General features: G+C 53.1%; 1 long non-coding RNA gene across 1 annotated transcript; it reads left to right on the plus strand.

Annotated features, from left to right (window-relative positions):
• The first annotated feature begins 717 nt into the window (after positions 1–717).
• On the plus strand, positions 718–4,768 carry LOC116154960 (uncharacterized). The gene is made up of 3 exons (XR_010376757.1): positions 718–760; positions 3,007–3,116; positions 4,499–4,768. It is a non-coding gene; the product is annotated as an uncharacterized LOC116154960 (long non-coding RNA).
• The last annotated feature ends 1,859 nt before the right edge of the window (positions 4,769–6,627 follow it).

Here is a 6,627-nt window from a genome sequence, read left to right on the forward strand (position 1 = left end):
GGTGCCCAAAATGGGCCCTGAGGGTGGGAGCCAGTCAGTCTGCCTCAGAGCCCAGGACTCAGGTGGGCGCACAGCAGGCAGGTCTTACTTGGCCAGATCCATTTCACATCCCCAAGCCCTGTGTAAAACATGAAGCGTGGACGGCCTGGTGAGCACAGCTCTGCCCTCAAGACCGGTTTCAACTCCTCTCTTCCCGGAAAACAGCATCTCTGAGCCCGTCCTGGGTGACCTCACAAAGATCACCCTAGTGGCCCAGGCTAGTGACCGGGAACATATACCTTCCATCAGCCAACCCCAGATGTCCACTGATGCATCATTTACTGGCAAAGATGTGAGTTCCTGTGCATTGGTCTAACAGCAGAGACTCTGCCACAGGCCCAAGAGGTGGTGTGTGGGACATGCAGGGGTGCAGGAGTGTAAGCAGTGCAAAAGTGTAAGTGGTGGCAGGGGTGCAGGGGCTGTGGAGGGCGCAGGCAGTTCAGGGGATTAGGGGGTGCAGAAGTGCAGGGAGTGCAGAGGTGCAAGGAGTGTAGGGGTGCAGGGAGGTGCTCAGGCACGTGGCCAGGATCAGAAGGCAAGTGCACATCCTCGCAGTCAGCCTGACCCTGGGAGGCTGGTGCAATGGTTTGGGGAGGCGGCGGCGGAGGCGGCGGCGGTGGGTGGGAGGCTGCCCGGGCAAGCTGGTCGATTTCTTCTCTCCCCTGCAGCCTGGCCTAGGGGGGCCTTGGCCGCCGGAGATTCGCCAGATGTTGGACTCCAGGTAAGCTTGCTCCTGGGAGGTGGGGCGGTTAAGTCAAGGGGCGGCGGCAGCGGCAGGGGGGGCGAAGCGGGGCTGCCCCTGGCGAACTGGTGGAATAGCTGCCTTGTCCCACCTGCCGGGCCTGGGAGCGGCCTCTGCTGCCTCAGGTCGCCAGACACACCTGTCCCACTCAGCTTGCTGAGTGCGGAGTGGGGGCGGTGCCATTAAGGTGCGGGGCCTACGGGGGTAGGGGGTCTGCCGCGCGGAAGCCGGCCAATTCACTCCACTCTCCCCCACGGTGGAGCCTGGGGGCAACTTCTGCTGTCCTAGAGGCGGGACGCCAGTCTCCAGGTGAGCTTGATCCTGGGAGGCGGCGGCGGCGGCGCCAGGATGAGGGGGGCCGTTCCAGGGAGCTGATCCATTTCTTCTCTCCCCCGCGGCCTGGCCTGGGGGTGACCTCTGCCGCCGGAGATATGCCTGAGGTCCGGCTCCAGGTGAGCTTGCTCCAGGGAGATGGGTGCGGTGCGGTCAGGGGGCTGGTAAGGTGGTGGCTGCGGGGATAGGGAGGCTGCCCTGGGGGAGCTTGTGGATTAGTTCCCATGTCTGTGCCGCTTGGCCTGCAGGCGGCCTCTGCTGCGCCAGGTCCCGGGACACCCCTGTCCCACATTGCCTGCTGGGGACGGGAGGCAGGGCAGTCAGGGTGCAGGGGTGGTTGGGTTCAGGAGCCTGCAGCGGAGGAGCGGACCCATTTGCTCCCATCTTCCCTGAGGCTTGTCCTGGGGGCGGTCTCTGTTGCCCTGGGTTGCGAGACACGTGTATCCTAGTCGGCCTGACCCCGGGAGGCGGGCGTGGTTCATTGGGGGTGGTGGCAGCAGCGGCAGGTTTTCCCATGGAGCTGGTCCATTTGCTCCCATTTCCCCCCATGATGCGCCCTGAGGGCGGACCCTGTTGTCCCTAGTTCGCCGGACTTCCATCTCCAGGCCAGCCTGCTCCCTAGAGGAGGCCACCGTGAGGTCAGGGGGCAAGAATGGTGGCTGCTGCGGGGGTAGGGGGCTGCCTTGGGGAGCTGGTGGATTGGCTCCCGTCTCCCCGAAGGTCTGGTGTGGGAGTGGCCTCTCCAGCCCCAGATCACCAGACACACCTGTCCCATTGAGCCTGCTGGGGGAGGGGCGCTCTGGGCGGTGCCTTTAAGGTGCGAGGGTGGCGAAGACGGGGTTAGAGGACCTGCAGCACGGAGCCTGACAATTTTCTCTCCTCTTCCCCGCGGCCAATCCTGGGGGCGTCCTCTGCTGCCCAAGGAGCCGGATGCCCGTCTCCAGGTCAGCTTGCTCCTGGGAGGCGGGCGAGATGCGGTCGAGGGGCAGAGGCAGCTGAGACGGCCGGCTGCCCCGCCTAATGGGGCCACTTCTTCTCCTCTCCCCTGACCTGGCCTGGGGATGGCCTCTCCCGCCCAAGATTCGTCTGACACCCCACACCCGGTCGGTTTGCTCCTTGGAGGTGGGCGCGGTGAGATCAGGGGGTGGAGAGCAGAGGGGGCTGTCCCTGGTGAGCTGGAGGATAAGCTCCCATCTCTCTGGAGGCATGACGTGGGGGCGGCTTCTGCTGCCCCTCATTCCCAGGTCACTCTTCTCCGGGTCATATTGCCCCGGGGGAGTAGTAGGGTGCGGGGGTGGCGGGGTGTTGGCGGGGGTGTGGAGCCTGCCGCTTGGGAGCTAGTGGTTTAGCTCCCATCTCCCCTGCAGCTTGGCCTGGGGGCAGCCTCTGTTGCCCCAGGTCGCAAAGCAGTTTCCCTGACAGCTTAACCACCGGAAGTGGGCAGGGTGTGCTGAGGGGGCGGAGGCAGCCGCCAAGGCAGCGACGGAGGGGGCTGTCCCTGGCCAGATGGTCAATTTGTTCCCATCTCAAATTTTGCAGCCCAGTTTCGCAAGACGCCCTTCTCCAGTTTATCCTTCTCCTGGGAGGTGAGCGCAGTGCATGCAGCCCAAGGTCTGGGCTCTCCCCTGGGGAGGGGCAGAACTCTCTTGTTCTCCTTTGTCTTTATTCTTCAGCGAAGTGGTTACTGGACCCAATTCTTAATCCTGAGAAAGTGTAGCCTGTGTTACGGAAGAGCTGCTGGACAGTGAGGTTTCTGGGTGGGTTTTCACATCAGCTGATGCCCCAGGCAGGCAGGAAATCTATTACTCAGAGCTTCTTAGTCTGGAGTTGGGGGATGGCCCCGCCATCCTCACCATGTTTTTAAAAATGTGTTACTCCCCTCTTTTTCCTAGGTGACATTTTAGGTTATTGGGTCACAGATTGCTGGCACACTCATCCCTGTTCTCAAACATCTTTTAAATTTGGGTGAAGTGATAAGTAGGGGAAGATGATTTACTGAAAGGTAAGAATACTTAAATTTGCATTAAAGCTACATTCTGTCAATCTTTCTCAAATGATTTTTCTCTGATTCTAAATCCACGACCTAGTGAATGTTGTCCTCCTCTGTAAATCATTGATCTTCACATAACATTTGTTGAGTGGTCAACGAGATTTGTTAATTAGATTATTCCTGAAAGGAAAAGCTCAGGCTTTTGAGAATTCCTTGTCTGATGTCACCCAGGCAGTCACAGTAGAAGACAGAGCTGATATAAAAGTCCCTCAGCTGCCTGAACTGCAAAGCTTCTGGGATTACTGATCCCTGAAATGCAGGTGACTCTTGATGTTAATCTGGGGATGGTTTACATGATCAGATTCTTCCAGTCCTGTAAATGGGTTTCGTGGCCGGGAGAGCTGGTCATAAGGGCCATATCGTGAGGGGTGGGGTGTGAAGGCAAGGTGTAAGAGCTGGCATCACTGAGATTCCACACTCGCTAAACACAGACTCCAGAGCCTGATTGTTGTCAGGTTCTGTTCTGGATTTGAGAGTGTGTTCAGACATGATTCTTGCCCTTCAGGGGTCACTGCCTGGGTGGAAGTAACCTTTACATAGATCTGGGGAGGATGGCAATTAAGTAGATGGGCTGTTATGCCTAGGTTCCCTCATCCAGGCACTCGTGGGACTAACGAGAGTCATGTTATTCACTCATTCACTGAGTTATTACCCTTGAATTGATCATTTGTCCCATAGTAAGTGAAACAAGGTATCAGGAACCTGAGTTTTGTCCCCTCTCCTATCACTGATTGTATCTGTCAGTCGGGCGCCCTGCGTATGCATTGTGAAATGGTGGTATTTCTTGCCCAATGGGGCAGCACTGTCAGTTCTGAGAATCAGGGGAGTCTCGTGGGTAGGACAGCACCCTGACACACATGGCAACCCCCCACCCCGTGAGACAGCATTGTCGATGCTCAGGTGACCCGATGTAGACGGCGGTGTTAAACCTGAGCATGTTTAGTGACCTTGGCGGCTCTGAAAATACAGACTACCGGTCCCTAACTCTGGAGACGCTGAGTGTACCCCAGAATTCTGCATTTTAAGAAGCACTTTAACTAATTCTGATGAAGATGATCTGAGTGCCCCATTGAGAAACAGTGTTGTGCGATACAGCAATATTGAGGATTCTCAGGGAATGATGTCTGTTTAGGATGGTCCAAGGGCCCTCACTTGAGACTTTTGCCTTGGGTGTAATTGTATGTGTTCAGAAGTGATGTCTCTCACTTCCAGTGCTTGTCAACATGCTCTGTGCAGGGACTTGCACTCAGTAGATGGCAAAAACTATGATTCTTCAGGTCACCGGGCTAGAGTGTGAGCGATCTTTTATTTTGGTTTTCTTTATGGCAATGCAGAGTCTCCCGAGAAGAGATTCAGACTGAACAGCTTTGTGTCAGGCTTTGGAAGACCGCTGGTGCCCAAGGTGTTCTCTGGCAGCACAATGACGAATCTAGGTCCCTCTTTCACTGCTACGTCAATGAAGTGGACCGCTTGGACAAGGCCAAAGCTGGTATCCCAACCATAGCCCTTGACAGTGATGTTCGGCTCCAGGAAGCCATCAGATGCAGCAGGTGGCCAGAGGAGGAGCCGAAAGGGCTCATGAAATGTGACACCCCCAGCTTCATCAACACGGACCAGAACTCTTCCTTTGGGGAAGATGATTTCCTGATTTTGGAACCACCAACTGTTCTAGAAGATAAGCCAGTTGCTCAGACCTCACACAAAGACTTGAATTGAGAAAACGTGCTTTGTCAAGTGTCTTTCTGAAGATGTGAAGTATGTCTTTGTATGGCAGGAATTCCCCTTTCACGAAATTGTATGTGTTTATGTCTGAAAGAGAGAAATGGAGACAGACAGAAAGACGGAGACAGAAGAGCGCCCCCTCAGAAGAGAGCTAGTTAAAGTGAGATTTTGTGCCTTTAAAAAACATTTGGGGTTTTGGGGGGAACAAAGTATTTACACTGTCTCATTCTCCTAGTTGGAAACCTTGGCCCCGTACTCAGTGTCAGCGGCCTTGAACAGGGGTTGGCACGGTGCGTTTCATCTGGCGCTGCCACTTCCACACTCTGCCTTTAGCACGTTGCTTTGCCTCTCAGGGCTGCCACCCTTTTAACTGTAAGGAGAGGAGTCTGGAGTAGGTGATCCATCCCAGCTCTGCTGTTTTGCAAATTTCTGATTTCGTATTCGGATGAGGCTGGGATACACCCAGAGCAGTATAAACCAGGCCCTACCTCCTGTCTCTTGCTGGGGCATCCCTCAGGTCTGTGCCTTCTACTCAATCCTTTACTGAGTCCAGCTTTTGTCAGGAGCCCAAGTGCCTACCGAGATGGCAGGGGACGTCTCTCTTGGTCACTGTGGCCATAATTTCTATTGGTTGTGCTGAAACAGCTCTACTGAGATCCTCCGGCCACCCTTGCTCAAGCCTGAGGACAACCCTGTCGTTTCTTTCCTAGGAGAAGGATCAATGCATGGTGCATTTTATGGCAATCCTGTCCCCAGGAATGCACGGAAGGTTTTCAGCTGAGTAAGGGGAGGTGCCTCTGTGTCCCTATGTCCCTGTATCTCTGTCTGCTCACAGTGCCCTGCCACTGGCTACTGAGCAAGAAAAGTGCTATTCACCATGATGTGTTTTGCAGATGTGTAGGTGATGGTCATGTGGCTCGTGTGTGGGCTTTGTGCTGGGATGTTGAAGAGCTTATAAATACCTCATCAACATGTATTCGAGGTGGCCTGGTGCCACACAGACTTGATTGATGAAGGCATCAAGCCTGCACACTGGTTTGGAAACAACTTGGTTTTGATCAGTCACACTGCATGCATGACTCGCTGCTAATCTCTGGGTGGTTTTTTCATTTTAGATTTATTCACCCAGTGTCTTGCTTAAGCTGAAAAATACTTTTATTTCACCAGAATATTCTCTGATTCTTTGTTTTCACACATCCAGTTTTTTAATTCCTTTAAAAATTGTTCTGTTTATAATGCCTCCTTATTTCTATCATCTTTAGGTTCCCAGTGGCCTGAGCCATGCACCAGATTTTATGTAGGAACTGTACCACCAAAAGAAATCCCCTCGCCATAATAACTTTTGAGGAAAATATTATTCTCTAAGACTCTAACACTAAATCATAGAACAAAGCATGGAACATTTCTTGTAGTTAATACATGTTCATGCAAAAAGAAATTTGATATTTTCATTGAAAAAATGTTGATTTTAATAACTTTTACTAATGTGAATATTATTATTCATAATTTAAATAACCAAATAAAACCACAGTTATTTATTATTAAGATTGAAAACTATGTACACGGTCTCTCAATTAGAAGACTGAAGTGTATTTAAAAGATGGAAAAATACCCATGATGACACCATCTTTTTTATTAACTAAATATCAAGAACTGTGCAGGGTTAAGATTTGACCCCCTGCAAGCTGCCAGGTTAGCATGAGGTAGTGTGTGGATTCTGCCAGAAGACAGGACACTCCCC

This window comes from Camelus dromedarius, chromosome 19 (assembly GCF_036321535.1).
Source record: "Camelus dromedarius isolate mCamDro1 chromosome 19, mCamDro1.pat, whole genome shotgun sequence".
In the NCBI taxonomy this organism is placed as follows: domain Eukaryota; kingdom Metazoa; phylum Chordata; class Mammalia; order Artiodactyla; family Camelidae; genus Camelus; species Camelus dromedarius.